Genomic DNA, 6,000 nt, shown 5'->3' on the forward strand with positions numbered 1-6,000 from the left:
TTTATTCTGCTAGAGTAGTGGTTAAATTTTTTTATTTTGTTCACTTGTTCATCCATTATTCTCTGGGCAAAATGACTAGGAGAAGAAATTCAAAACAAAAGAAAAAAAAAACAGAGGTAATACTCTCTGCCACAGACTTAATTGATATGAATATAAGTAAGATATTAGAACTGGAACTTCGGATAATAATTATAAAGTTATTAGCTGGGCCTGAAAAAAGCATAAAAGACACTGGAGAATCTCTTAGTGCATAAATAAAATCTATTCAGGCCAAAATTAAAAATGCTCTAACTGAGGTGCAGTCCAAACTGGATGCTCTAACTACTAGGGTAAAGAGGGCAGAAGAGAGAGTATGTGACACAGAAGACAAGTTGATGAGAAGGCAGGAAGCTGAGAAAAACAACTAATAGACCATCAGGGGAGGCTTTGAAAAATCAGTGATGCCATAGAATGAAACAATATTAGAATTCTTGGGGTCCCTGAGGAAGAAGAAAGGGAAGGACAGAAGGTGTATTTGAGCAAATCATAGCTGAGGACTTCCCTAATCTGGGGAAGGAACTAGGCATTCAAGCCCAAGAGATTGAGAGGACCCCTCCTAAAATCAGTAAAAATAGATCAAGACACTGACATATAATAGTGAAGCTTGCAAAATTTAGAGATAAAAAGAAAAACCTGAAAGCAGCTTGAGACAATAGGTTCTTAACCTACAATGGTAGAAATATTAGACTGGCAGGAGACCTGATCGAGCCCCGCATCAGGCTCCCTGCTCAGTGGGGAGTCTGCTTTTTCCTCCACAATTACTTCCTGCTCTCTCTCTCTCTCTCTCTCTCTCTCTCTCTCTCATGCTCTGTCTTTTAAATAAATAAAACCTTTTAAAAAAGAAATATTAAGGAGAACCTGTAAGCAAAAAGAGAGCCCCAAAAGGACACAGAACAGAAAGAAACAGAGATAGTCTACAGGAACAGAGACTTTGCAGGTAATACAATGGCACTAAATTCATATCTTTCAGTAGGTACTCTGAATGTAAATGAGCTAAGTGCTCCAATCAAAACATACAGGGTATCAGATTGGATAAAAAAGGAAGACCAATTTATATGCTGTCTACAAGAGACTCCTTTTAGATAAAGACACTTCCAGATTGAAAATGAAGGGGTGGAGAAAAATTTACCATGCAAGTGGACCTCAAAAGAAAGCAAGAGTAGAAATCCCCATATCAGACAAGTTAGATGTTAAACCAAAGAGTGTAGTAAGGGATGGAGAGGAATACAATACCACATCTATACAACAAGAAGATCTAACAATTATAAATATTTATGCTCCTAACTTGGGAGCATCCAATTACTTAAACCAAATAATTACCCAATAAACGCATTGATAATAATATAATATTTAGTGGGTGACCTTAAAACTGCAATCACAACAATGGGAAAATCATCTAAACAGAAGATCAACAAGGAAACTGAGTTTTGAATGACACACTGAACCAGAAGGAATTCACAGATATATACAGAGCATTCCACACAAAAGCAACAGAATACACATTATTCTTAACTGCACAGAGAACATTTTACATAGTAGATCGCATGCTGGGTCGATAATCAGGTCTCAACTGATACCAAAGAATGGGGATTAATCCCTGTACATTTTCAGGTCACAATGCTTGAAACTTAAACTCAATCATAATAGAAAATTTGAAAGGAACTCAAGCACTTGGAGGATAAAGAGCATCCTACTATATAATGAATGGTCAAACAGGAAATTAAAAAGAATTTTTAAAAATTCATGGAAACAAATGAAAATGAAAACACAACTGTTCAAAATATTTGGGATACAGCAAAGGCAGTCCTAAGAGGGAGGTAGATAGCAATATAAGCCTTTCTCAAAAAATTAGAAAAGTCTCAAATGCACAAGCTTACATAACACTAACAGAGCTGGAGGAAGAATAGCAAGTAAAGCCTAAACCAACCAGGAGAAGAGAAATAAAGATTAGAAGAGAACTCAATGAAATAGAAATCTAAAGAACACTAAAATAGATCAATGAAACTAGAAACTGCTTCTTTGAGATACAATAAGATCAATAAAACCCTAGCCAGACTTACCAAAAAGAAAGGAAAAAGGACTCATATTAATAAAATCATGAATGAGATCATGACCAACACAAAAGAAATACAAACAATTTTAAGAACATATTATGAGCAATTATATGTCAAAAAATTAGGCAATTGGGAAGAAAGAGATGCATTCCTGGGAACTTATAAACTACCATAACTGAAACAGGAAGAAATAGAAAACCTGAATAGGCCCATAACCAGAAAGGAAATTGAAACAGTAATAAAAAATCTCCCAAGAAACAAGAATCTGGGGCTAGATGACTTCCCAGGGGGAATTCTACTAAACATTTAAAAAAGAACTAATAACTATTCTGAAGCTGTTTCAAAAATAGAAATAGAAGGAGAAATTCCAAACTCATTTTATGAGGCCAGCCTTACCTTGACCCCCAAACCAGATAAAGATCCCACCAAAAAGTAGAATTATAGACCAATATCCCTGATGAACATAAATGCCAAAATTGTCACCAAATACTAGCCAATGGGATCCAATAGTACATTAAAAGGATTGTTCACCACGACCAAGTGGGATTTATTCCTCAGTTGCAAGGGTGATTCAACATTCACAAATCAATGTGATACATCACATTAATAAAAGGACAAGAACCATATGATTGTCTTAATTGATGCAGGAAAACATTTGACAAAATACGGCATCCTTTCTTTTTTTTAATAAATTTATTTTTTATTGGTGTTCAAATTGCCAACATATAGAATAACAACCAGTGCTCATCCCGTCAAGCGCTCCCCTCAGTGCCCGACACCCAGTCACTCCCACCCCCCGACCACCTCCCTTTCTACCACCCCTAGTTCGTTCCCCAGAGTTAGGAGTCTCTCATGTTCTGTCTCCCTTTCTGATATTTCCCACTCATTTTTTATCCCTTTCCTTTCATTCCCTTTCACTATTTTTTATATTCCCCAAATGAATGAGACCATATAATGTTTGTCCTTCTCTGATTGACTAATTTCACTCAGCATAATACACTCCAGTTCCATCCATGTCGAAGCAAATGGTGGGTATTTGTCATTTCTAATGGCTGAGTAATATTCCATTGTATACATAAACCACATCTTCTTTATCCATTCATCTTTTGATGGACACCGAGGCTCCTTCCACAGTTTGGCTATCGTGGCCATTGCTGCTATAAACATCGGGGTGCAGGTGTCCCGGCGTTTCATTGCATCTGTATCTTTGGGGTAAATCCCCAGCAGTGCAATTGCTGGGTCGTAGGGCAGGTCTATTTTTAACTCTTTGAGGAACCTCCACACAGTTTTCCAAAGTGGCTACACCATTTCACATTCCCACCAACAGTGTAAGAGGGTTCCCTTTTCTCCTTATCCTCTCCAACATTTGTGGTTTCCTGCCTTGTTAATTTTCCTCATTTTCACTGGTGTGAGGTGGTATCTCATTGTGGTTTTGACTTGTATTTCCCTAATGGCAAGTGATGCAGAGCATTTTCTCATGTGTGTGTTGGCCATGTCTGTGTCTTCCTCTGTGAGATTTCTCTTCATGTCTTTTGCCCATTTCATGATTGGATTGTTTGTTTCTTTGCTGTTGAGTTTAATAAGTTCTTTATAGATCTTGGATACTAGCCCTTTATCTGATACGTCATTTGCAAATATCTTCTCCCATTCTGTAGGTTGTCTTTTAGTTTTGTTGACGGTGTCTTTTGCTGTGCAAAAGCTTCCTTTCTTGATGAAGTCCCAATAGTTCATTTTTGCTTTTGTTTCTCTTGCCTTCGTGGATGTATCTTGCAGGAAGTTACTGTGGCCGAGTTCAAAAAGGGTGTTGCCTGTGTTCTCCTCTAGGATTTTGATGGACTCCTGTCTCACATTTAGATCTTTCATCCATTTTGAGTTTATCTTTGTGTATGGTGAAAGAGAGTGGTCTAGTTTCATTCTTCTGCATGTGGATGTCCCATTTTCTCAGCACCATTTATTGAAGAGACTGTCCTTTTTCTAGTGGATAGTCTTTCCTCCTTTGTTGAATAATAGTTGACCATAAAGTTGAAGGTCCTCTTCTGGATTTTCTATTCTGTTCCATTGATCTATGTGTCTGTTTTTGTGCCAGTACCACACTGTCTTGATGACCACACTTTTGTAGTACAACCTGAAATCTGGCATTGTGATGCCCCCATACAGCATCCTTTCTTGATTAAAACTCTCCACAGTGTAGAGATTGAGGGAATATACCTCAATATCATATAAGCCATCTATTAAAAGCCCACAGTGAATTTCATTGTCAATGGGCAAAAACTAAGAGCTTTTTCCCTAAGATCAGGAAATTGAAAGAGATGTCCATTCTCACCACTGTTGTTCAACATAGTACTAGAAGGCCTAGCCTTAGCAGTCAGACAACAAGAAGAAATAAAAGGCATTCAATTGAAAAAAGTCAAACTTCACTCTTTGTAGATGACAGACTTTATGCAGAAAACCCAAAAGACTCCCCCACAAATTTGCTAGAATTCAAACAGGATTTCAGCAACATGACAAGATATAAAATTAATGCACAGATTATGTTGCATTTCTATACACTAACAATGAGACTGAAAAAAGAGAAATTAAAGGGTCAATCCCATTTATGATTGTGCCAAAAAGCATAAGATACATAGCAATAAACCGAATAAATGAGGTAAAGGATCTGCACTCTTAAAATTACAGAACACTCATGATAAAAATTGAGGAAGACACAACAAAATGGAAAAACATTCAATGCTTATGGATTGGAAGGATGAATATTCTGAAAATGGCTATGCTACCCAGAGTAATCTACACATTCAATGCAATCCCTGTCAAAATACCATCAATATTTGTCACAAAGTTCGAACAAATAATCCTAAAATTTTATGAAACCAGATAAGACCCTGAATCGCTAGAGTAATGTTGAAGAATAAAATCAAAGCTGGGGTCACCAGTGTCTGACTTCAAGCTATATAACATAGCTGTAATCATCAAGACAGTATGGTACTGTCACAAAAACAGACATGTAGATAAATGGAACAGAATAGAGAGCCCAGAAATAGACTCTAAACTCTGTGTTCAACTGACAAAACAGGAAAGAAAAGAATGTCCAGTGGAAAAAAGATGGTTTCCTCAATGAATGGTGCTGGAAAAATTGGACAGCTACATGTAGAAGAGTGAAACTTGTCCATTTTGTTACATCATGTTCAAAGATAAACTCCAAAATGGATTAAAGACCTAACTGTGAGACAAAAATCCATCAAAATCCTCGAGAACAGGCAGCGACCTCTTCAACCTTGGCCACAGCAACTTCTTGTGAGGTCTCCAATGGCAAGGGAAACAGAAGCAAAAATGAACTATTGGGACTTCATCAGAATGAAAAGCTTCTGCACAGCAAAGGAAGCAGTCAACAAAACTAAAAGGCAACCTATGTAATGGGAGAAGATATTAGCAAATGACATATCAGATAAAGACCTAGTATCCAAGATCTGTGCTGAACTTATGAAGCTCAACACCTAAAAACAAGCAATCCAGTCAAGAAATGGGCAGTAGTCAGGAACAGACATTTCTCCAAAGAAGACATGTATAGCAGACACATTAAAAAAAGCTCCACATGACTTGGCATTAGGACAGGCACTGAGGGGGGCACTTGATGGGATGAGCACTGGGTGTTATTCTGTATGTTGGCAAATTGAACATCAATAAAAAATAAATTTATTATTTAAAAAAAGGAAATAGAAATCAAGACCACAATGAGATGCCCCCTTACACCATTCAGAGTGTCTAAAGTTAACAACACAGGAAACAATGAATGTTGGCAAGGATGTGGAGGAAGGGGAACTCTCAACACTGCTGATAGGAATGCAAGCTGGTATAGCTACTCTGAAAAACAGTATGGAGGTTCCCTCAAGATGTTAAAAATAGAGCTACT

Source organism: Canis aureus, chromosome X (genome assembly GCF_053574225.1).
Source record: "Canis aureus isolate CA01 chromosome X, VMU_Caureus_v.1.0, whole genome shotgun sequence".
In the NCBI taxonomy this organism is placed as follows: Eukaryota; Metazoa; Chordata; class Mammalia; order Carnivora; family Canidae; genus Canis; species Canis aureus.